General features: G+C 38.2%; 1 non-coding gene across 1 annotated transcript in view; it reads left to right on the forward strand.

The window, feature by feature from the left end:
• TAFA1 (TAFA chemokine like family member 1) overlaps positions 1-24,399 on the forward strand; it is a 170,395-nt gene extending 145,996 nt beyond the window's left edge. The window contains exons 8-9 of the transcript XR_010155642.1: positions 17,548-17,650; positions 22,138-24,399. This is a non-coding gene — a transcript (TAFA chemokine like family member 1). The remainder of the gene's footprint in view (positions 1-17,547; positions 17,651-22,137) is intronic.
• The last annotated feature ends 2,353 nt before the right edge of the window (positions 24,400-26,752 follow it).

A 26,752-nucleotide genomic window follows, 5' to 3' on the forward strand; every position in this document is an offset into this window, starting at 1 on the left:
TTTTTTTCAAAGACAGGGTCCCACCCTGTTACCCAGTCTGGAGTGCAGTGGAGCAATCATAGCACACTACAGACTTGACCTCCTGGGCTCAGGTGATCCTTCCATCTCAGCCTCCCAAGTAGCTGAGACTACAGGCACCCACCACCATGCCTGGCTAATTTTTATATATTTTTTCTAAAAATAGGGTCTCACCATGTTGCCCAGGCTGGCCTCAAATTCCTGGGCTTAAGTGATCCACCTGCCTCAGCCTCCAAAAGTGCTGGGATTACAGGTATGAGCCACTGCACCCAGCCCCTGAGGACAAATTTTGTATAGAGTGGGCATTCATCTGCCCAGTGCCACCAAGATTGATAACATCTCACATGTGGAGGAGCCCTTCCAAATAGCCCATGGTCAACACATGAAATCAGCCGTTTAAATGTAAACCAATGACAAGTCAAACCATTTCTGAAAAACAAGAATTTCTTTATTATGGAAAATTCCAAATGTATACCAAAGAGACAGAATAGAATCGTGAATTCTATACACCCATCACTCAGCTTCAATATTATTACCATTCTAGGAAGACTATTCCTTTAGAAATATATTTTTTGATTTAAAAATTGTATTTGGAAACAATGTCAAATAAGAGTAGTAAAGACCATTCCTTTAAAAATGTTTTTGATTTTAAAACTTTTATTTGGAAATAATGTCAAATAAGAGTAGCTTAGATAGAATAATATAGAAAACTGTAACATAAGTAGAATAATTTCAAGTAAGAACAAGAATAGTGTAAAGAACACCCATAAACCCTTTATTCAGTCACCTATTGTTAATATTTTATTACTTTTCCTTTATCATTGTCACATAGCTCCCCCCAATTCCTCCCCACCTCATTCTCTGTACATTTCTTTTTCTGAATTGAGGATGATTTATACCCCTCATAGGCATTTTCTTTTCTTTTTTTTTTTTTCTTCAGGTTACATATCTATTCCTTTTTTTCAGGTTACAGAGTTAATCTTTTTTTTTTTCTTCAGGTTACATATCTATTCCTTTTTTTCAGGTTACAGATTTATTCTTTTTTTTTTCTTTTCTTTTTTTTTTTTGAGATAGAGTTTCGCTCTTGTTGCCCAGGCTGGAGTGCAATGGCGCGATCTGCAACCTCCACCTCCTGGGTTCAAGCTATTCTTCTGCCTCAGCCTCTTGAGTAGCTGAGATTACAGGCGCCTGCCACTATGCTAGGCTAATTTTTGTATTTTTAGTAGAGACAGGGTTTCACTATGTTGGTCAGGCTGGTCTCGAACCCCTGACCTCAGGTGATCTGCCTGCCTCGGCCTCCCAAAGTGCTGGGATTACAGGCCTGAGCCACCAAGCCCATCCTCTTTTTAAAAATTTTATTATATTTTAAGTACTGTGATATATGTGCAGTAAGTGCAGGTTTGTTGATATATAGGTAAACATGTGCCATGGTGGTTTGCTGCACCCATTAACCTATCACCTAGGTATTAAGCCCCGAGTGTATTAGCTAGTTGTCTTGATTGAAATAATTTACATTCCCACTAACAGTGTAAAAGCATTCCTACTTCTCCACAGCCTTGTTGTTTCTTGAATTTTTTATAATTGCCATTCTGACTGGTGTGAGATGATATCCCATTGTGGTTTTGATTTGCATTTCTCTAATGAAAAGTGATGTTGAGCTTTTTTTCATATACTTGTTGGCCACATATGTGTCTTCTTTTGGGAAGTGTCTATTCATATCCTTTGCCTACTTTTTAATGGGGTTGTTTTTTTCTTGTAAATTTGTTTAAGTGTCTTGCAGATTCTGGATATTAGACCTTTGTCAGATGGATAGATTGCAAAATTTTTCTCCCATTCTGTAGGTTGTCTGTTCACTTTGATGGTAGTTTCTTTTGCTATGCAGAAGCTCTTTAGTTTAATTAGATCCCATTTGTCAATTTTTGCTTTTCTTCCAATTACTTTTGATGTTTTTGTCATGAAATCTTTTCCTATGCCTATGTCCTGAATGGTATTACCTAGATTTTCTTCTGGGGTTTTTATAGTTTTGGGTTTTACATTTAAGTTTTAAATCCATCTTGAGTTAATTTTTGTACAAGGTGTAAGGAAGGGGTCCAGTTTCAATTTTCTGCATATGACTAGCTAGTTTTTCCAGCACTATTTATTAAATAAGGAATCCTTTCCACATTGCTTGTTCTTGTCAGATTTGTCGAAGATCAGATAGTTGTAGATGTGCGGTCTTTTTTCTGAGTTTCTGTTCCATTGGTCTATGTGTCTGTTTTCGTACCAGTACCATGCTGATTTGGTTACTGTAGCCTTGTAGTATAGTTTGAAGTCAGGTAGTGAGATGCATCCAGCTTTGTCCTTTTTGCTTAGGATTGTCTTGGCTATACGGGGTCTTCTTTGTATGGTGTGGGCATTTATCTGCCCAGTGCCCTACAAAGAAATTCTGTATGAAATTTCTAATAGTTTTTTCCAATTCTGTGAAGAATGTCAATGGTAGTTTTATGGGAATAGCATTGAATCTATAAATTACTTCTGGCAGTATGGCCACTTTCACGATATTGATTTTTCCTATTAGGATGGAATGTTTTTCCGTTTGTTTGTGCCCTCTCTCAATTCCTTGAGCAGTGGTTTGTAGTTCTCCTTGAAAAGGTCCTTCACATCCCTTGCTAACTGTATTCCTATGTATTTTACTCTCTCAGTGATTGTGAATGGGAGTTCATTTATGATTAGGCTCTCTTGTCTGTTGTTGGTGGAAAGGAATGCTTGTGGTTTTCACACATTGATTTTGTATCCTGAGACTTTGCTGAGGTTGCTTATCAGTTTAAGGAGTTTCTGGGCTGAGATGATGGGGTTTTCTAAATATAAAATTGTGTCATCTGCAAACAGAGACAATTTGACTTCCTATCTTCCTATTTGAATACCCTTTATTTCTTTCTCTTTTCATGGCCATTTTTAATTTTTCACTGTGTATTTCCTAAGTATAGGGATATGCTCTTATATGACTACAGTACAGTTATCAACATCATAACTTTGTATTGGTACAATTTTATTATGTTCTAGTTTTATCAGTTGACCCAAAGATTTTTTAAATAGTACTTTTCCTTCTCTATTACAGGATCCAGTCTAGAGTCAGGTATTGCATTTGGCTGTCATGTCTCTTTACCTCCTTTAACGTAGAATACCCTTTGTTTCTGTACAACATTGACATTAAAAAATACACTCCTCAATACTCATATGTGTTAACGGAATGATCTTCATTTGGGCTTCATCTAATGTTTCTTCCTGATTAGATTTAGGTTATGCATGCTTGGCCAGAATATTGCATAGGTGATGGCATGTCCCTCTCGGGGTGCCACATCTGGTGGCAGGACTCCCATCTACTCCTAATCGGTGGTGTTAATTTTGACCATTTGGTTAAGGTGTTGTCTGATTTCTCTACTGTATAATTAATATTTTTTCCCTTGCACTCTTTAATCTGTGGAGAGACACATTAAGACCATGCACATATTCTTCTCCACATCAATTTTTCTCCCTAATTTTTTGCATTCATTAATAATCCTTGGCTCATCTAATCTTTATAAACAATGGCTACAAGTTGCTGATTTTCTATCCCAGTACTCCTTCCACATTTATTAGCCAGCACATGGTATTCTGCCATAAACAAGAGCCCTCTCATCTCCCCTTTTTATTTATTTTTTCTATATATTTATTATCAATATGGAAACATAATTTTCTTTATTCCCCAAATGGTTTTTAATAGATTAGTTAGTTATTGTCCTTTTGAAATTGCCCCGTATTTGGCTGGTGGGAGCACCGTTAAGCTGGCTTCTGTATCTTTGGGCGTTCTCCCATCAATTATTTGAGCACTTACTTGATAGCATACCAAGATGTTCCAGGCTCATCTTACACCTATTTACCCAAGCCCTGGAATCAGCCACTTCTCTAAGGAGTCCTGGTTTCTTTCAGTGGGGAATTATATTAGATAGCAAGCTCTAGGTACTAGGTGTGCTCATTGTTACTAGGTGTGGCATTTTGACCCTTTCAATGTACAGAACTAGGAAATACATGCTATATACACAGACATATATATACACACTTGCATATGTGTACATATGTGCTTAAACATGTACACATATACATGCGCCTGTACATATATCTACGTATCTTTGAAATTTTGAATTCGCACCAATACTCACAATTTTCAAATCATCCCTACATGGCTATTTCTTGTCTTTCCCCGTTTCATATTCGTAGGTACCTTCTTTCTCATTGACAACCCTGGCTCCTAAATTAATTCATTTGCTCAACCCTCTAATACATCTAAAATAATTTCACAACTTTTCCCACACCATTACAAAAAAGATTATCAAAAATAGTTCAGGGTTTGTTTACAATTCTTGTTACCACCCTACCCTACTCCGCTGCAAACTGAGGGTGGATGGCCAATTACTTGGATTTTTTTCTTCCTTTCTTCCTTTATTTCTTTTTCTTTTTTCTCTCCCTCCATTATTTCCTCCCTCCTTTCCTTCATCTCTTCCTTTCTCTCTTTTTATTTTTTTATTCTCTTGTTCTTTCTCTCTCTCTTTTCCTCCTTCCGTCTCTTCCTCACTCCTTTCTTTCTGTTCCTCTTAAGAGCAATTGTAGCATTCCTTTGAAATACAATTGAATTCATGTGGTTCACTTTGCTTTCAGTTTTAGTCCCCTCCTCCTTCCACCCTTATTGATTTAGTTATTTTTATTATGTAGAGGATTAAAGGCTTGAGAAGGTCAAAACTATATACAAAAAGGAATATTCTAGGGTGTCAGTTCCTTCCTCACCCCCTCCACTCCTTTGCCGGCCCAACATAAGAATATATATGAATGAAAACATTCACATTAAACAAAGTGATATGGTTGCCTATAGGGGAAGCATAAGAGAATGAAGTTAAAGGGGAACTTGTTGATCAATCAATTGATCAAAATAGGGTTTTGCCCCAGGGATCACTGATGATTGTATACAATGAACCAGGGGACATGACTAACTGCACTCTCAAGTACCTAAGTATGATTTCCCCTCACCCCACTCAAAGCCATTGAGACAGACGGCAGAAATTCACAGTGTATGTTCTGCTAAACACTGGTCTCATGAGCTGAGTGCAGGGAAAAAGTTGTTTCTGGTCAAATAAGTATAGGTAACATTATATATTTGATCCTCTTCTTGGAAGTCTTTCTGTCAAGAAACTATGTTTTCCTGACATGGAATTCTTTTTTATTTGTATAAATTTCAAGGGTAACAGTGTAGTTTTGTCACATTTACATGAATATTTTGTGTAGTGGTGAAATTTGAGATTTTAGTGTAACTATCACCCCAATAACACACATTGTACCCATTAAGTAATTTCTGATGCCTCACTCCCTTCCCACCCTCCCACCCTTGCAAGTCTCCAATGTGTGTGTGGTGTGTGTGTGTGTGTGTGTATGTATATATGTATGTGTGTATATATATATATATATATATATATATAGTTTTTTGAGTTGGAGTCTCACTCTGTTGCCCAGGTTACAGTGCAGTGGCACAGTCTGGACTCACTGCAACCTCTGCCTCCCAGGTACAAGTGCTTCTCTTACCTCAGCCTCCCCAGCAGCTAGAATTACAGGCACCTACCACCATGCCTGGCTGATTTTTTATTTTTAGTAGAGATGCGCTTTTGCCATGTTGGCCAGGCTGGTATTGAACTGCTGACCTCAGGTGATCCGCCTGCCTCAGCCTCCCAAAGTGGTGGGATTACAGGCATGTGCCTCTGTGCCTGGCCACCAATGTATATTATTCCATTCAACGTCGAAGTGTAGAAATTATTAGGTCCCCCTTAGAAGTGAGAACATGCAGTATTTTACTTTCTGTTTCTGAGTTGTTTCACTTAAGCGTCCAGTTCCATCCATGTTGCTGAAAAAGACATAATTTCATTCTTATTGTGAGTGAATAGTATTTCATTGTGCCTGTATATATATATATACCATATTTTCTTTATCTAATCATCCATTGATGGAACTTAGGTTGATTTCATATCTTTGCTATTATAAATAGTACTGTGATAAACATTTGAGTTCAGATATCTTTTTGATGTAATGATTTCTTTTCCTTTGGGCAGAAATCCAGTGGCAGGATTGCTGGACCAAATGGTTGTTCTATTTTTAGTTATTTGAGGAATCTCCATGCTGTTTTTCATGGAGATTATACTAATTTACATTCCCACTAATGCATAAGCATTCTCCTTTCTCCACATCCTTGCCAACATGTGTCATTTTTGAATTTTTAAATAATAGTTATTCTGACTGGTGTAAGATGATATCTCATCGTGGTTTTAATTAGCATTTTCCTGATGATTAGTGATATTAAGCATTTTTTTTCATATGCTTGTTGGCCATTTGTATATCTTCTTTTGGAAAATGTCTGTTCATGTTCTTTGCCTACTTTTTAATGGGGTTATTTGGGGATTTTTTTTTAAGTTGTTTGACTTGCTTGTACATTCTGGATATTAGTCCCCTGTCAGATGCATTGTTTGCAAACATTTTCTCCCATTCTACAAGTTGTCTTTCACTCTGTCGATCATTTATTTTGCTGTGCAGAAGATTTTTAGTTTAATGAAGTCTCATTTGTCCATTTTTGTTGCTTGTGCTTTTGAGGTCATAGTCATTCATTCTTTGCCTATAACAATGTTCATAGAGTTTTTCCTAGATTTCTTTTAGTATTTTTATAGCTTCAGGCCTTACATTTATGTACTTAATCCATCTAGAGCTGATTTTTGTATGTAGTGAAAGATAGGGACCCAGTTTTATTCTTCTGCATATGGCAATTCAGTTTCCCCAGCACAAGTATTGAAAAGGGTGTCCTTTATCCGGTGTATGTTCTTGTCAACTTTATCAAAGATCAGATAACTATAGATGTGTGGCATTATTTCTGCACATTTTATTCTGTCCTATTGATCTATGTGTCTATATTTATTACATTACCATGCTGTTTTGTTTGCCATAGGCTTGTTGTGCAATTTCAGGTGAATTAATGTGATGCTTCTAGCTTTGTCCTTTTTACTTAGGATTGCTTTTGTTATTCAGGCTATTTTTTTGGTTCCATAATAATTTTAGGATTCTTTTTTTCTAATTCTGTGAAAAATCACCCTGGTATTTAAATAGGGATCACATCGAATCTGTAGAATGCTTTGAGTAGCATGGTTATTTTAATAATATTGATTCTCCTAATTCATGAGCATGGGATGTTTTTCCATTTGTTTTTGCATCATCTATAATTTCTTTCATCAGTGTTTTATAATTTTCCTTGCAGAGATCTTTCACCTCCTTGGTTAAACATATTACTAGATATTTTATTTTTTGGTAGCTATTATAAATATGATTGACTTCTTGATCCAGTCTTCAGATTGATTATTATTGTTGTACAGAAATGCTACTGATTTTTGTATATTGATTTTGTATCCTAAAACCTCACTTAATTAACTTAGCAAATCTCAGAGTTTTCTGGAGAAGTCCTTAGAATTTCTAGGTACAAGATCATATTGTCAGTGAACAGAGATAATTTGACTTGCTTTTTTTCAATTTTGATGTCTTTTATTTCTTTCTCTTGCCTGTTTTCTCTGGCTAGGACACCCAGTACTATGTTAAATTGGAGTGGTAAAAGTGGGTATTCTTGTCTGTTCAGCTTTTTAGGGGCATTTATTTCAACTTTTCCCCATTCAGTATGATGTTGGCTATGGGTTTGTCATATATGGCTTTTATTATGTTGAGGTATGTTTCTTCAATGCCTATGTTGTTGAAGAATTTTATCATGAAGCAGTTCTTAATTTTATCAGAAGCTTTTTCTGCAGTTATTGAAATGGTCATATGGTTGTTGTCCTTAATTCTGCTCATATAATGAATCACATATATCAGTTTGCATATGTTGAACCATCCTTGCATCCTTGGACTAAAACTCACTTGATGCTGGTGCATTATCTTCTTGATGTGCTGTTGGATTCAGTTTGCTAGTATTTTGTTGAAGATTTCTGCATCTATGTTTATCACGGATATTGGTCTCTAGTTGTGTGTGTATGTGTGTGTGTGTCATTGTCTGGCTTTGGTATCAGGGTAATACTGGCTTGGTAGAATTAGTTAGGGAGGATTTCCTGCTCCTTGATTTTTTGGAACAGTTTTGGGAGGATTGGCATTATTACTGTCTACCTCTTTCTTTAGGCCTAGTAATCTTTGTTTTATAAGTCTGGGTGCGCTGGTGTTCTTTGTACATTTGGTAGAATTTGGCTATGAATTTACCTGTTCCTGGGATTTTTTTCGTTGTCATTGGGAGATTTTTTTTTACATTACTGATTCAATCTAATTACTCATTATTGGTCCATTCAGGATTTCTATTTCTTTCTGCTTTAATCTTGGGAGGTTGTATGTTTCCAGGAATTTATTAATTTCCTGTAGGTTACCTAGTTTGTGAGCATATAGTTCTTCATCGTAGTTTCTGATGATCTTTTGTATTTCTGTGGTGTCACTTGTAATGTCTCCTTATTCATTTCTGACTTTGTTTATGTGGATCTTCTTTTTTTGTTAGTCTAGCTTGTGGCTTGTCAATTTTATTTATCTTTTCAAATAATTGTTTTTTTATTTTGTTGATCTTTTTATCTTTTTTTGGTCTCAATTTCATTTAGTTCTGATCTCATCTTTGTTATTTCTTTCTTCTGCCAGCTTTGAGTTTACTTTGTTCTGTTTTTCCAGTTCCTTGAGGTGCAACATTTGATTGTTAATTTGTGATTATTTTTATTTGATGTAGGCATTTAACATTATAAACTTCCCTCTTATCACTGCTTTTGCTGTATCCCAGAGGTTTTGGTATATTGTATTTCCATTCTCACTTATTTCAAAACATGTTTTAATTTCTGTCTTAATTTCATTGTTCACCCAAACATTGTTCAGGAGTGGTTTAATTTTCACAGTCTACAGGGTTCCACATGGTATTAATTTGTAGTTTAATTCTGCTGTAGTCTGAGAAGATACCTGATATAATTTTGATTTAAAAAATTTATTAAGACTTGACCTGTGGCCTAATATATGGTCTATCTTGGAAAATGTTCCATGTGCTGACAAAAAAAATGTATGTCTTGCAGTGGTTGGGGAGAGTGTTCTGTATTAACTGTTAGGTTTATTTGGTCTAAAGCCTGATTTAAGTCTAGCGTTTCTTTCTTGATTTTCTGTCTAAATGATCTGTCTAATACTGTGAGTGGGATGTTGAAGTCCCTCACTATTAGTATTACTGTCTATCTCTTTCTTTAGGTCTAGTAATCTTTGTTTTATAAGTCTGGGTCCTCTGGTGTTGGGTGCATATATATTTAGGATTGTTATATATTCTTGTTGAATTGATCCCTTTATCATGACCTTCTTTATCTTTTTTACATTGTTAATTTAATGTTTATTTTGTCAGATATGAATACAGCTACTCCTGCTCACTTTAGGACTTTGGGTTTTCACTTATGTGGAATATCTTTTTCCACTCCTTTGCCTTCAGTCTATAAATATATTTAGCAATAAGGTGAGTTTCTTGAAAGCAGACTATAGTTCATTCATTTAAAAAAATTTATTCAGGCAATCCATATCTTTTAAGTGAAGGATTTAATCCATTTACTTTCAAGGTTAATATTGATATGGGAGGTTTTGTTTCTGTCGTAATGTTAATTGTTATCTAGTTGTTCTATAGATTCTTTTTTGTTGTTGTTGTTGTTGTTTTTTCTGTTTGTCTTTGTGGTTAAGTGGAGTGCTGTTGTGTTGCCACTTGATTTCTTTCTCTTTCTCTTTTGTGTAATTATTTAATAAGACTTTTAGGCTGGGCACAGTGGCTCATGCCTGTAATCCCACCACTTTGGGAGGCCAAGGTGGGTGGATCACCTAAGGTCAGGAGTTTGAGACCAGCCTGGCCAATGTGGTGAAACCCTATCTCTACTAAAAATACACACACACACACACACACACACACACACACACAGACACACACACACACACACACACAAATTAGCCGGGTGTGGTGGCAGGTGCCTGTAATCCCAGCTTCTCTGGAGGCTGAGGCAGGAGAATCACTTGAACCCGGGAGGCAGAGGTTGCAGTGAGCTGAGGTTGCACCATTGCACTCTAGCTTGGGCAACAAGAGTGAAACTCTGTCTCAAAAAACAACAAAAAAAGTCTTGTGAATTTTATACTTTCCTGGCTTTTATGATGGCAAATATTGACCTTTTGTTTCCATGTTTTGTACTCCATTGAGCATTTTTTGTAAGACTTGTCCAGTGGTGACGAATTTCCTCAGCATTTGCTTCTTTGGGAAATATGTTATTTCTTCCTCATTTATGAAGCTTCTTCTGGCAGGACATAAAATTCATGGTTGGAAATTTTTGTTATTCTTTGAGTACTTTGAAAATAGGATCCCGATCTCTTCTGGATTGAAAGGTTGCTGTTTTTTTTTTTTTGTTTTTTGTTTTTTTTGAGACGGAGTGTCACTCTGTCACTCAGGCTGAATGAAGTGGCATGATCTTGGCTCACTGCAGCCTCCGCCTCCTGGGTTCAAGCAATTCTCCTGCCTCAGCCTCCCAAGTAGCTGGGATTACAATTGCCTACCACCATGCCTGGCTATATATATATTTTTGTATTTTTAGTAGAGACAGAGTTTCACCACATTGGCCAGGTTGGTTTTGAACTCCTGACTTCAACGGATCCACCTGCCTTGGCCTCCCAAAGTGCTAGGATTACAGGTGTGAGCCACCGTGCCTGGATGTTTGAAAGGTTTTCGCTGAGAAGTCCACTGTTAGTCTTGTGGGGCTTCCTTTATAGCTGACTAGAAAATTTTCTCTTGGTGAATTTAGGATTTTTTCCTTCACATGGACTTTAGATAGTCCGATGACTTTTCTGGTGAAGAACATCTTGTAATGTATTTTTCTGGTGTTCTTTGAGCCTTTCATACTAGAAAGTCTAAATCTCTTGATAGACTAGGGATATTTTTGGCTATTGTATTTTAAAATAGGTTTTCTAAACTTTGAACTTTTTCTTCTCCCTTAGGAATACCAGTGATTCATAAGTTTGGTCATTTCATATGGTCCCATACTTCTTGAAGGCTTTATTCATTCTTTTTAAAATTCCATTTATTTATTCTTGTCTGATTGGATTAATTCAAAAGATGTGTTTCAGGTTCTAATATTCTCTCTTAGGCTTGGTCTAGTCTACTATTGAAGCTTTCAACTGTATTTTGTAGTTCCTTCAGTAATTTTTTTTATTTCCAGAAGTTTTGCTTTTTAAAAAAAGGTATCTATCTCCTTGGTAAATTTCTCATTCATATCGTGAATTGATTTTCTGATTCCTTTGTATTGGTTTTTAGATTTCTCTAGTATCTCATCAAGCGTATTTAAAGTGAATATTTTGAATTAATTCTCTGGCATTTTGGAAGTTTCCTTTTATTAGGATCCATTGCTAGAGAATGGCTATGTTCCTTTGGGAGTGTCATAACACCCAGGGTTTTCATACTTTCAGAATTATTATGCTGATTTCTTCACATCTGGAGAAACAGTCTCTTCTTATTTTTGAATTAAACTTTCACTGGGGCAGGACTTTTTTTTCTGGAGGATATGATTATGATGTATTTTGAGTAGGACTGTTGACTTTGCTTATGGGTGCATTTGGTAGCGAAGACTGTATCATTTCCTTGGTTATAAATAGCCTTAGTATGGTGGCTTTCACAAATGCCAGTTGTAGGAGCAGTGTACTGGGTGGGTGAGTGGATTCATGGCATCCTGGGTAGCTGGAGTGGCATAGGCAATGGTGGTAGTAGAGGTCCTAAGAGGCTTGTCTCATTCCTGAGCACTGTGCAGTTGTGTCAGCAGATGTTGTAATGGGCTGTGTGGGTTGACCTCTAGGCCAGTAGGTGGTGCTTGCCAGTAAAAGCCAGCTGTGGTGGTAACAGTAGGTTTGTGCTTGATCTTGGTAAACTGAGAGAAGTAGTCTGTTGTCCCGGTTGGTGGATTAGGCCCTGGAGCACTCAAGGCCTAAGTCCTGCCCCCTCTGTCTAGGAGTGGGTGGCAAAGCTAGGCAGAGCCAACCAGAAAAGACTTGAGGTCCCTCAAGTTTAGCACCAGCCCTGACTGGGGTGGCAAAGGAGTCCTCAGACCAAATATTTGAGTGACGAGTGATCACTGCTGCACTGAGGTCTCTGTACTGGCAGTGAGGGACAGTCTCAGTGCCTCTTTCTTGGCAGTCAGGAATGAGGTCTTCTTCCCTCTCACACCCCTGTCCCAGTGTTCAGAATAGTCAGTTAGGTTAGACACTGCAGTTTGCTTTTAGGCTGCAATATAACCCAGGACCACAGGAGATGCCACTCCAGCGACTCAACACTAAATCTCTGTGGCAGCTGGCAGTGCGTGCAGTGTGGAGTCTCCACCACATCCCCAAACACTCAGCTGTCAGGCTCTGATACTCTCTAGGGCAGCAATGCTGCATTTCTATGCAGGAGGAGGGAAAGACACCGCCCTTTGTGCAATGCTGGGCTGAGGCCATGCTGCCAGTGGGGTCACAGTTGTCCCTCAGAGTCCCAGATAGACCACACTCTAGCTCATCCACATCAGCCTCCTTGAGCAGCAGCAGTGGCTGTTCCTGCAGAAGCGTGCGAAGCGGGAGGTGGGGTCTTATTCTCCACTTATGAGGCAGAGTGAGCAGAGACTGCTTGGCCAGTCGTGGGGGACTTGACTCTTTACCTGCAAAGCCCAGCATAGTTTGCATGACTGTTGAAGGCAGAGTCACTTTTTACTGTCCCAAACAGGGAGCTCTCAGGCTCTCCTGCTCTTTGTGGTGGCAGCACTAGAGGACCACCTAGTGGGCTGCCTAGTGGAGTCAGGGGGCCTTTCCTTTCCTTTTAGTCCAGGCTAAGAGACTATTCCACCAGTGAGATTGTGGTCATCACTCACAGCCTGAGAGAGGCAGCAGTCTGGTTAGCTTGTGCCAACTTCCTGTGGCTATAGCAGTGGCCGTGCCTGGAGTGTTTGTGTGGAGGAGAACAGAGGTCTCCTTCTCTAGGCATGGGCTATAGCACAGAGGCTGCTCAGCTGGTAGGAGGGAATTTCACTCTCTGAAGAACTGAGCACAGAGTTTGTGCCCCTGCTGGAAGTGGACACACTTTCACAGCCCCATGCAGGGAGCTCTTGGGCTCTAGAAAGTCCTTTGGTTTTCTTTATCCTGGGGGCTGCCATTTTGGTGTGCTGTACTCGTCTATCCCTCCACAGAAGTAGCACTCCCTGAGGGCTACAGAGCTGGAAATCCTGCAGCTCCTTTAGGTCCAGCTAGCAGTGTTGCTGCAGCCCTCCTACTGGGCACTGGCGAATGTCAGAGGGAGCTCCGGGATATGAAGATACCAGAGTTGAGGTTCCTAGGGCAGGATGCAGTCCCTGAGAGCTGTGCTGTCAGAGTGGCATCCTGCTACAGCCACTGAGTCTGGGTGTAGGGTGAGTGACCCAGTATGAGTTTACAGTCTGGTGCAATGCTCTCATGTATTCTCCAAATTACCACCCATACTAGTGCAGTCATGAGAACAGAGGAGCTCTCCCATAGTTCCAATCCCGGAAGTCTGCAGTAGGGATGAGGGCTACCAAAACTCTTGCACTTACCCTTACCTCCAATACTGAGTCCCTCCAGGCTTCTAGCTGATCATGACTAAGTTGGCCTTTCTCTTCCTTCTTTTTCTGTGCTTCAGGTTTTTCCTGTGAGCCCTCCACTGGGTTCTAGTGTTCTCTCTTTGATATTCTATTTGAGGTATAATTATTCATTATTTTTATTCTTTCTAGGGAGAACTGATGTCCAGCACGTATAGTCAGTTATCTTAAACCCCCTGACATGGAATTTTTTGAATGAATATTTACTATTAACATCATTCAGAACTAGTCTTCAGGGGGACAAATTTTGGAAATTTTGAGTGCATTCATTGACTCAACCATCATTTATTGATCACTTACTCTGTTCTGCATGCTGTTTGCGGTAGTGTGCATGGACAGCCAATGACAGAAATATGAAGTACTTGTCCTTGTGGAACACTGAGGTTGAGAAAAAGGCGATGAGATAGGCAGAAATACAACAGTTGGGTACATGATGTCCATTACTGTATCCATTCTGGAAAGATGTGTAGAGCCTGATGATCACCTTTCTTCCTTGGGAAGACTGCAAAATGCTGACCCAAAAGGAAAGAAAATGAAGGAATAAATGCTTCAACCAACCTGTCGGCTAAACATCAGGTTAAGAGGGAACATAACGAGGGACTTCAACCTTCTACATCATCTGTATATATTTGAGCAAGAGCCAAAAATTAGGGGGTATAAAATTAAAAAGTAAGGGAAAAATTCTCGAGTTTTTAATCACATCCCCATGTTGATAAAATATTTATGAGTTCTCCTTCAATTAATTAGAATAAACTATGTAACACTGCAAGAAACACATTGAAAATTTAATAAAGTAAGTTCACTTCCAATTTCTTTTGAAGAAAGAAGCTAATTATATTTAGTTCTGTAATTATAACTTTAATTAAAATATAATGCAAAATATTCCATAAAGTGAAAACAGTGCTGAGTAATAAAATGGAGCTTTTAAGACAATTTGTTCTTTAGATGAAAATTTGTAATTTAAAATAAAGCCTTTAGTGGACCCTTTCCTCCAAATTTCATCCTTTTGGTATGAATTAAATTTAACAATCTTCTTATAAAGACTAATTAATGTTTATTTACCGTTTGAAACCTATTTCCTCCTGTTTGTTGTGTGCTAAAATCTCCTTTTCATTTGTTATAGCTATCTTCCTTTTCGAGTTTGTTTAAAGAGATACTCCTATTTCTCCTTTGCATATCATAATTTATAGCACATTCCTTTTGAGTTAGAACATCGCTTGAAACTTTCAATGACTTAAAACTTGAAAGCTCAGATGCTCTTAGAAGTAGTTCTCATATCAGTCCCCTTCACCTGGCTGGCACGGAGATGATTTGATTGCTCCAGGCAAACATCCCGGTGGAAGGAAATTTAGATCCTCTAAAATGAAATTAGGAAGGTGATAAAATGACCTTCTGGTGATGTTTTTAATAATCATTTGCTCTCAAACACTTCTCAGAGGAATAGTTGACTAATAGTTTGCCCAGATGTTAGACTTAAATTCCAAAGTCTACTAGAATGTGGGGCCATTTGCTGTGATGAAAGTCATATCCATTTCTAAAGGCCTTTTAAACTGCTCTTTAATTTTAAAGCTACTCTGCTTTTACCCAAATCACAGAGGTTTATGGAAGGAAAATGCCTAGCTTGAAAGCTCAGAGTTTTTCTACTCAACATCTCTTTATACTTTAGCATTCAAGGAAAGAGTCACTGGCTTTTCATCTGAATCAATTCAAAATGACTAAGAAATATTTATTGAATGCATACTGTATAGAAGATACTATACTTTCTGTGCAAAAATATTTCCCTGAGTAGTTGTTAAAAATCAGATTTCTACACCACCACTGCCTCCCACTCACATATTCAGATTCAGTTCATCTTGTGTGGGTCCCAGGTGATTTTTATTCAATTAGTTTGAGAGACGTTGTACTACTGGGTGTCTACAAGTTCCGGAGTTGAGTAATATTAATAGAAAGAACTTACAATTCTAGTGCCTGGTGTTGTTAATTCAGTGAGGGAACATACTTATTTACAACTCCTTTTGCTTTCTATTGGAGCGGAAATTTCCTGCTTTTTCCAGAGTGGAGAAGATGGCTGGAGTAAGTGAGGAAAGGAAATTGTCTGCTCTTTGGATGTGGAGAATGAAAGTCCTGTTGCCTATGATTTGGGCCTCAGTAAATGTCGTGGTGAAGTACAAAGTAATCAAAAAAGGCATTGATTGGGGGTGGCTAGGATGCAAGGAAATGATGGACCCAGAATCAGTTTCTCGCTTGATGCTTTACTTTAGGGCCATAACCTTGGGTGCCTATTCCTGAAATACCTAACCACTCAGATTTTCAAACCTCCTGAGTTTTGCAGAAAGGATTGATGGCTTTTGAAGGGACTTTATGTGCTTCATTTTGATCTATTTTACTGTGTCTAGCTTAGGGTCTGCACATACTGGATGCTCTAATATTTACTGCACATTTAATTGTCATGGATAAAAATATTTGAAAAAGTAAAATTTGCTCATTCTAATAAGTTAAACCATGGCAGAAACATAAAAAAACTCATCATCTTTTGTACTGCCCACATCCTTAAGGTGGCGAACGTGAACAGGTTGGTATGAGTATTTTCATATCTTTTGCTGTAGGTAGATTTTAATATATTTTAAACCAAATGATATTATACGAAACCCAATCATCTGCATCTTTTTTTTCTTTTAGGTTTTGTAAAAGCATGTGCTTCCCTGCAGGAACTGTTTACTGCTAGAGAGCACAGAAACCTAGGACAGGGTGTGTCATGGGAGGCTAGATCTGTGGCCCTTACAAGTCTAGACCCCAAGCAGGAAGATTACAACTCAGTGATTCTCATGGGGGCAGAGTTGGGGGGTATTTTGCCACCCCACTCTCCAGGGAACATTTGATAGTGCCAGAGGCACTTTGCTGTCATACCCGTTGGGGGTGCTCCTGGTATTTTGTGAGTACAGCCCAGGGATTCTGCTCACCATTCTACCATGTACAAGGCAGCCACTGCCCCTACCCCCACCCCTGCCAACTGCCCACACAGCAAAGAATGAACTAGCCCAAAACGTTAATGGTGCCAGATTGAGAAATATTAGAATAGAGAACAATGAGGACTCTGTCCCTGAAAAAAGAGGGATTTATTTTCACTCTTGTGGGAAATTCTACCAGGAAAGGATACGGAGCTAAATATCTCCCATCAGTACAGAGCTTTTCAGTTTCTAATGTACTTTCTTGTATAATCCCTATTTGGTGCTCATAAATTGTGTGACTGAGGGCAAGTATCTCTATAAGCCTCTGTTTCCTCATCAACTAAATGGGCCTAATGATATCTATTATTTACAGGGCAATTCAATAAGAAGATGCACCATGCCCTGCCCATGGGCATTATTCAATATGCATAAATTGTTACCATTATTTATGATTCGGGTTTCATCAAATACACAGAAGCCACTCAATGTGTTCCAAGTATAAAGTCTTTTAATTTAGGCAAATAGAGACTTAGGCAATTTTGGGGAGGATGCGGTAGCAAAGGTCAATGGTCAGAAAAGTTATTTCCAATCATCTCAGTCAGCAGCCTTGAACTCACTGGGTCTAGACACCCGTTGAAAGCTGCTGTAACTCTCAAGAGCTCCAGGATGCTGCAGGAATCCCTACTGAGCTGTTCAGCATGCCTTGTAGGGGAGGAAGTCTCCAGCAGACACCTCCCACCACTGCAGGTGTCCACAGCACTGAAGAGGGGGATGCACACAGGTGCTTGCAGAAGCCACTGCCAACCTTTCCTGTGCTGCGATGCCTCTTTATGATAATGGCTTAATTCTCCTTTCTGCTTTCCAAATCTTATACAAGTACTTCTCTCTGGCAGAATCCAACCTGGAGATGTTCCATGAAGGAAATTCTGGAAATTATCGTTCTGACTTCTTTGCAATGTAGAGGACACCACGGAAGGGGATGACAAGGACTTTGAGGTGACAATAGACAGTTTGGCATACTTACTGCAATTGCTCTTATTTCTGCAGTTCTCTGAAATAGGCATTATCTTCACTTTTTAGGTGAGAAAATGGTCACTCAGAGAGGTGATTATATTCTTCTGAAGTATAATTTGTGACAGACCTGGATTCTGAATTTAATATTTTCTCCACTACACAATCATTCTCTAGATGTCGTACAAAAAATTAGCCATGACTCTGGAGTCATTAAAAGAAATAAAGGCTTTATTTTTCCAAACATTTTTCTTCCATAAGTCTAAATTTCTTTATTATTCATTTGGGTTAAAATATTAAATTCCTCTTTTAAAGTCACAGTAAAATAATAGAGAGGGGTGGCCATAAAAACATTATTGATGATTGACATCTTAATCCAAATATCTTTTTCATCAAATTAGAATATTATGTCAAAGGAATCCTATTGTCCTTCTGGCTGGTTTCCCTATAAAGCAATGCAATGGAAAGAGAGTGGATTTAGAGTTTGACTTGGGTTTTGTGATTTGCTCTCCAAGTGACTTTGGGCAAGATAGTAGCTTTGCTGAGCTCTGGTATTCTCATAAATAGAAGGGAGATGACACCATTGCCCTCAAAATTTCAATATGAAGATTTAATAAGATAATATCAAGAGAGCATGGAGAAGCACCTTATTTCTTTACACACTTGTACTAAAAAATATTTGAAATGCACCACTGTGTTAGGTGCTATGATAAGCACTAGGAAGATAGATGAGGTCTTAGTCCCTATGGGGCATATAACCTAGTGTTGTTGGGAGGGAGACAATATGAATAAATAAATAAAACACTAAAGAAGGTAGCAAGTATCCTCACAACTGCAATACAGAAATAAACATGGTGATAGGCTATAGAGTGGGGGCGTGGAAAGGTGTTTTGGATGGGTTGATCCACCCTGAGGTGGTAGATATTTGATCTGAGACCTGAAGTATTACACTAACTCTTTCTACGAATATTTATTTAAAGACCTATTATGTGCCAGGCACTATTCTAGGCACTGGAGATAACGCAGGGAACAAGACAGTGTGTGCTTGTAACTTTAGTGAGGAGATACAGATAAACAAGTGTATAAGTAAATATAGAGGGTGATCTATTTTATGGAGGAAAGTGAAGCAGGGCATATGCCACTGCTGGGAAGACATTTGGGCTGACATTGAAGGGAGTCATAGATAAGCCATGAAACTATCTGGGGGAAAAGCACTCTAGGCAGTTGGAAAAGCAAATATAAAGGCTCTGAGGCAGCAGCATGCCTGTTTGAGTAAAGCTAGGATGCCCATATGAGTGGAGAGAAGGGAATGAGGGAGAGGGTACTAGAAGAGAAGCTCAGAGAGGTAAAAGGGTCTAGGCTATGTAGACCTTTGTGGTTTATGGTGAAAACATTGGCTTTTTGTTTGAGTAAGATGGATGACAATGCCTGGTGGTAAAAAATAGACTGTAGGGAGCAATGTGGGATCAGGAATGTACATTAGGATGCTAGAGCAATTATCCATGTGAGACAGGATGGTGCCTTGGACCAGAATGGTAGTAGCGGTGGTGGTGGTAACTATTTGGATTCTAGATATGTTTTATTTTATTTTTTATTTTTTTTTGAGACAGAATCCCACTCTGTCACTCAGTTCCATGGCATGATCTTAGCTCAATGCAGTTCTCATGCTTCAGCCTCTTGAGTATCTGAGATTACAGATGCGTGCTACCACTTCTGGCGAATTTTTGTATTTTTTTAGTAGGACGGTTTTCACCATGTTGGCCAGGCTGGTCTCAAGCTCCTGACCTCAGGTGGTCCGCCTGCCTCAGCCTCCCAAAGTGCTGAGATTACAGGCATGAACCACCGTGCCTGGCCTACATTCTAGATATATTTTACAGGCAATGTCAACAGGGAGGATATAATGAAAGATTAGATTTTGGGCGAAAAAGAAGAAAGAGTCAAGGATGACTCCAAGATTTGGAGCCAGAGTTGTTCAGAAAAGGTAGAGCTGTCGTTTACTGAGATGGGGAAGCAGGTTGCAGGGAGGGAATCAGAAGTTCTATTATGGTCTTGTTAAGTTTAAGGTGCCGATTAAACATCCACAGGACAAGTGGGAATAAGAAGTTTTTGGAAAAGTCAATGGTGGAGATCTAAGTTTGGGGGTTGAAAGCATATATATGGTATCTAAACCCATGAAACTAAATGCATCCAGCAACTGTAGATAGAGTAGTTGAGAGGCCCGAGGTCTAATCTCTGGGGTGTGGCAACGTTTACAGGTGGACAAGAAAAAAGTAGCTAACAGGATGGATACTTTAGGAAAGAAAGAGAAAGCCAAGGAAGGAAGTGCTTCAAGAAGGAAGGTAGGTCAATTTGTTCAAATGCTGTGAATAACTCAAGTAAAATGAAGACTGAAATCTTTTGGATTTAGCAATGTGAGGTCAATGGTGACTTTGGCCTGAGCAGTTTTGATGTAGTAATGTAGATGTAAACTTAATTGGAGAAGGATTAAGAGAGATTATAAAAAAATTAATTAGACTCTTTGAGGATTTTGTTGTAAAGAAGAACAAAGAAATGGGCAATTAAGGGGGGTGTGGGAAAGAGGCATGTGGTCAAAAGAAGGTAGAATAAAAATGGTAGACTCACCAGAACTTCAAAGTACAATGATATATCAGACTTATCTAGAGAGAGTTTGTTCAAATGAGATTGTTAGGTTCTACCCAAACTTCAAGAGCATATCACAGTCACCCGTGTGTGTGGGGAGGTGTTGCATGTTAAAACCAGACAGCTGGCCCCCTGTCTAGAGTTTCTAATTCAGTAGGTCATGGGTAGGACTCAAGAATATGCATTTCCATCATGATCTCAGGTGATGCAGATGCTACTGGTACAGGGAACACACTTTGAGTATCACTGCTCATGGACACAAATTCCTTTGCTGACCCTTCTATCCAAAGTAACATCCTATCCTCCCATCCTTTTCTTCTACTCTCTCACTATGTGAATCTGCCTTATTATTTTTCATTATTTAAATCCCCATTGGCATAGTTTCTCTAGGAAAGGAGACCTATCTCTCTTGTTTACCATTGTTCCCCATGTGTAGCATCATAGTTAGCATACAATGGAAACAAAATTTTAAACAATGAATTAAATAAAGAAATGAGAAGTTCCAACAATAATAAGCATTGCTTTATACAATCTTTGAGATGCCTAATATTTCTTTGGGACTCTTTATAAAGATAAACAAAAAGCCATGTTTTGCCAAATGGCAAACTAAGAGTTAAATTTCAACCTCTGAGACACCCAGAGGGATCTGAGCTGGTTATTTACATTTCAAAATTCATTGTAACCAGCCTAGAGATCCCTAATATGACTGTTATGTGGTATTTCAAATATGATCACATAACTTTCAAAGAAAATTCTGCTTGGAAAGCCATGAGTTGTTTTGTCATTAATTATTTACTTCTAGGTTCACAACTGTCACCGTTTCAGAAACCTCTCTAGTTGAAGAAATAACATTAGGGGCATGCTTTGGTCTTCAATGCACTAATTAGCCTATAAGCCAACTCATTTGTAGCTGGCTCAGTCTAAATCATCCAGGTTTTACATGGGGGATATTTAAGGCCCATTTAGTTGGAAAAATTTACCTGCCAATCCAAGCCTCTTAAAAATACGACACAAAACAAAACAGGGTCGCCAGGTTTCTTTAACAGTTTTTTTAAGAGTGTTAAGTGAAAACGTCTCTGTTTGATAGTCATCATTTGTCAATGACCGTTTCTTCACTCAGACAACATGAATAAAATATGTTACTTTTTGTCATTAGCAACTCATTCAGGGAAAAGAGAAAAATTGGACATTTAAGAACATCTTACTTTCTGTCATTTCGGAGTAAATGACGCTCTTAAATGATGGCTAGTCAAACCTACAGAATCTATTAGTAACTTGAAAATAAGTGTGAAGGGATGCTAAAACCCAAAGGAATCTTAAACTTGCATTTATCAAGCTTGTCACATCATTGCTCCTGGTAATAAAAGCATTTTTGTTTTATGTTGTAATGTCTACAGAGAATAATATTTTTTTTGGCCAGTGTAAAAAGTGATAGTGCAACATTCATCATATATTTTGATATAAAATAGTCTAAAAAGGTTGAAAACTGACATTCATTATTTTAGAGCTAATTTAAAAGCCTTGTGCATTTACAGAAGTTTTCTTGGTTGCTTTTTATAAAGTTCTAGTGTTCAATAGCCATTCAATTTTCAGAAGCATTTTCTTACATGGATTTCATGGATTTTGTTGGGTTCTCAGAATAAATGCTCAGGTTTTAATGATGGTGGTAGTACCTGACCAATTGATTGGTGTATTTATTTTCTTATAATCACTCAGCTGCTGGTCCTGTTGCATTGCAATGACCAAAGAAACAAAGACTTGTCGTTTTTCAAGTTCTATAAGATTTAATCATAGCCCAAACTTTCACTCCTTTCTTTTTTTTTCCCCTCAAGATCTCCAAAGCACCGATCTAATGAAAGAAAACTTAATCTAGGAGGTGAAAGAGAAACCAAGACTGGAAGACACAGTTGAAATGGATTGCCACGTTTATACATACATTGATTTTTACATGACTGCATTCAGAAACAAAATACCATCCTCTGTGATTAATTTATACAGCTTCCCTCTCAGTTAAATTAAAAACAAAGTGAATCCATAGCAGCAGATCCCCTTTTAGTTAGAGATCTAACCTTTCTCAAGAAGCAAACATGGATTTATACCTCCCTCATTTGATGGTCAGCTTAGGACGATTGCTGAATTCTCTGACACTGTTGGGAATCCGCACAGTAAAATACATGTGATTTCTACTGAAAATTCAGATATAAGTCAATCTGCTACATTGGAGAGGTAAGAGATTCTGATTCTGCCACTTAATCATCTTCTGAATATTAGGCCAGGAAAGAGGAAGTATAACATGACTTAAATTTTTGAGGGGACTGGGAATCTATGCACCTCTCTCCATAATTGTGACCGTGACTTAGCTAGTGCGGTCGTGCAGCATGTCACACATACTGGCTGGTAAAATATAAGATGATTAAATAAAGTACATGAAACAATGTATTTTTTTTTTCTGAGACGGAGGCTGGCTCTGTCACCCAGGCTGGAGTGCAGTGGCGCCATCTCGGCTGACTGCAAGCTCCACCTCCCAGGTTCACGCCATTCTCTTGCTTCAGCCTCCCAAAGTAGCTGGGACTACAGGCGCCCGCCCCCATGCCAGGCTAATTTTGTTTTTGTATTTTTAGTAGAGATGGGGTTTCACCGTGTTAGCCAGGATGGTCTCGATCTCCTGACCTCGTGATCCGCCTGCCTCGGCCTCCTAAAGTGCTGGGATTACAGGCGTGAGCCACTGCACCCGGCCGAGACAATGTACTTTATTTAGTGGCTACAGATTCATTTTTATATGTATTAAAATATTGCTAGAACCTCAACTCTTTGGTTTCATGGATAAAATTCTCAGGACATTGTGAAAATAAAGGCCTTAATTTGAAACAAACTTTAAGACAATTTTAGAGAAAATACTACAATGGGGTATGCAAGATATGCATGAAGAAAGTGAAGGACTGAAGTATGGGAACTACCACTAGGATAGACTTATTTTTCTTCCTTTTAAGATGTTGGTGAGCCTTGTCTGTCTTTTCTGAAGTATTTGGAGAAAAGGGAGGGAGGACAGAGTGGGAGGAAGAGAGAAAATGGACCTGACCAGTTAGAGAACTATAGTTATTCAAAGTTCATCAAGTAGAAAAAGAGAAACATTCAAAAACATATTTTGAAATATATTTTGAAAAAACAAATACAAACATTTAGAGAATAATGTCATGAACCCCAATATAGCTATCACCCAAATTCAACAATGGATTTTGTTGGGTTCTCAGATCAAGTCATGACCAATCTTGTTTCAGTTGCATCCCACCCATTTCCTTTCATCCTCCCAGATTATTTTGAAGCAAATCCCAGGTATCATATCTTGTCTATATGTATCTCAGCAGTCATCTTAGAAAGATAAGAACTTTTTTTAAAAACAGAGATTTCCAGTTGCTTTTCTGGCAGGTAAGAAACATAGAAGTTGCCACTCTGTCCTAACAAGTACAAATAAATGAGGTCATCAGACCCATCAAAGAAATGAGGTCACAGGAAAGACTACTGTCCCCAAAATTGGAGAGATTGGGAGCTACAATCCAAGATGAGATTTGGGTGGGGATACAACCAAACCATATCACCATGCTAACATCAGGCAAAAGAACTGGAAGTAGCTATACTAATTTCAGACACAGCAGACCTCAGAGCCAGGAAAATTATCAGAAATAAAGAGGGGATATTACTTAATGATAAAAGTGTCAATGCTCCAAGAAGACATAACAGTCTTTAAGATGTGTATGCCTAAGGACAGTGTCAAAATAGTTGAAACAGAAACTGAGAGAATTGCAAGGAGAAACAGGAGAATCCACCCTTATAGTTGGAGACTCCAACACTCCTCTATTAGAAGAGGACAGATCCAAAAGGTGGAGGACGTGGTTGAACTCAAGAGCACCATCAGTCAACTTGTATTGCACATATTAGAAAAGAAGAATCTCAAATCAATAATTTAAGCCCTCACCTTAGGAAGCTAGAAAAGGAAGAGCAAATTAAATCCAAAGTAAGCGGAAGAAAAGAAATAATAAAAGCTAGAATGCACATCAATACAATTGAGAAACAAAAAGTCAACAAAGAAAATAAATGAAATGAAAAACTGGTTCTTTGAAAAGATCAATAAAACCTCTAGCTGGGCTAAGAGAGAGAGATGACATAAATTACTAGTACCATACATTAAAGAGGGGATATTACTACAGAACCCGTTAATGTTAAAATGATAATAAAAGGTTATTATGAACAGTTCTATGCTCACAACTTGATAATCTAGATGAAACGGACACAATTTCTTGAGGAATACAACGTGTCAAATGTTACACAACAAGAAAGAGGCAATCATAAGCCAATATCTATTAAAGACATTGAATCAATAACTAATAACCTTTAACCTTTAAAAATAAAAAGCACCAGACCCAGAGGGATTCACTGCTAAATTATACCAAACATTTAAGGAAAAAAAAATCATACCAATTCTCTACAATCTCTTCCAGAAGATTAAAACAGTGGTAATAGTTTCTAACTCAGTCTAAGAGGCCAACACTGCTTCAGTACAAAAATTAGACAAAGATATTACATGGAAAAACCATAAAGAGTAATACCTCACACATACATAGGTACAAAAATCCTTAACAAAATATTAGTAAGTTCAATCCAACAATGTATAAAAATAATTATGCACCATGATCAAGTGTGGTTATCAACAAATTGATTTTAAAGTTTCTATGGAGAGGCAAAATACCCAGAATGGCCAACTCAATATCAAAAGAGAAGAACAAAACTGGAGGCAGTAAAAAGTGTTGTGGTTGACAGGGCTTAGATGAGAGGGACAGATGAATAGACAGAGAGCATAGAGGATGTTTAGGGCAGTTAAATTATTCTGCATGATACTTTAATGTGAATACATGTCACTATACATTTGTCCAAACCCACAGAATGTCCAACACTAAGTGATCCCTGATGTAAACTATGGACTTTGGGTGAAAATGGTGTGTCAGTGTAGGTTTATTGGTTGCATTAAATATACACTCTAGTGTATGATGTAGAGAGTAGGGTATGTTGTGTGTGTGGGGTGGGCGGGAAGCAGGAGGTAGATAGGAACTCACTGCACTTTCTGCTCAATTTTGCTGTGAACCTAAAACTGCTCAAAAAATAAAATGTATTAACAATAAAAAAGCCAAAATAGCAATGTCACTGTTACAACGTCAAATATATGAGTAGTTCCCAAATGCTATAAATATTTGCTCAATGTTCAAATTTCCCTGAGTGCCTCATGAATTATTTTAGATTTTTACAGTTTGCTTGTATTAAGTTCTGAAAAAGGTCCATACTTTGCTATTAGTTGATTTGTATTGAGTTGTATTATACCAATGTGTCCTTGGTGCTTATTTTTACTTTCTATTTTAGTGAAGATAAAAGGCAATTTTTAATCTATCAGAACCATTTACATTGCAACCTACATTTCTTAATTTATTAAGCATCAAGCACTCGAATGTCCTCAAGATTCTGCCAGGTAACATACAGACTGGAAAAGTGAGCTAGATGAAGACTGTGACCAATAGGAGGGCTCAGGTTCTTTCTGTAGGTGGCAGCACTTTCTCAGCTCTGGCCACTACTACCCTGCAGAAATTTGTATAGTAGGGGAGGGTGTATGACTAGATTTTCCAGAGAAGCTGGCAATCTCGATTTTCATATCCTGTCTCCTGACTTTTAAATGTTGTCAAATAATGCAAAATTTTGAAACACCAATATGCAGGTCAAACAAAACACATCTGCAAAAGTTTCCAGCTTATGACCTACCAGCACATTATTTTTGCTACAGATAATTAAATGGACTACTGTCATTTCTATTGCCTTCTATCTTTTCATTCTGGAAGTTGAGGGGGAACATACTCTCCTTTTTATGCCCTTGTCTCCCTTTCAATTTCAGACTGTGACTCATATTTTAGGAAGAGCTGATTTGGCCCAAATGCTTCACTTTACTTATGGGTTACTGGGGCTCAGAGAAGACAAGTATGTTAAAAAAAATCAACTGGCTTTGTTGATTATCTAAATCTTTAATCTAGTTCTGATGCCAGTGCAGGGTACTGTGCACCATAGCCGGTTATTAGTAAAGCAATAGTGCAGCACCATCATGCCACTAAACACGTTTCTGTTCTAGGAGCATAAACTTTCCCAGGCCTTGGCATCCCATGACTTGTTCAGTTACTTGGAAGCGGAGAAGGAAGAAGGGAGCTAACAGTCACCAAGAAACTGGAAAGCTCTGGACCCTATCCTAGATGCATTGTGTTATCTTAATAATTAACCATCACACAGAATCACCAAGATGTGGATATTATTATCTTTTTGAATACATGAAAAAAAGTGAGGCTCAAAGATTTAAGTCACTTTTTCTAGGCCACACAGATATTAAGTAACAGACCCTGGTTTGTGTGACTCTCAATC

The sequence above is a fragment of the Pan troglodytes genome, chromosome 2 (assembly GCF_028858775.2).
Source record: "Pan troglodytes isolate AG18354 chromosome 2, NHGRI_mPanTro3-v2.0_pri, whole genome shotgun sequence".
NCBI classification, from domain to species: domain Eukaryota; kingdom Metazoa; phylum Chordata; class Mammalia; order Primates; family Hominidae; genus Pan; species Pan troglodytes.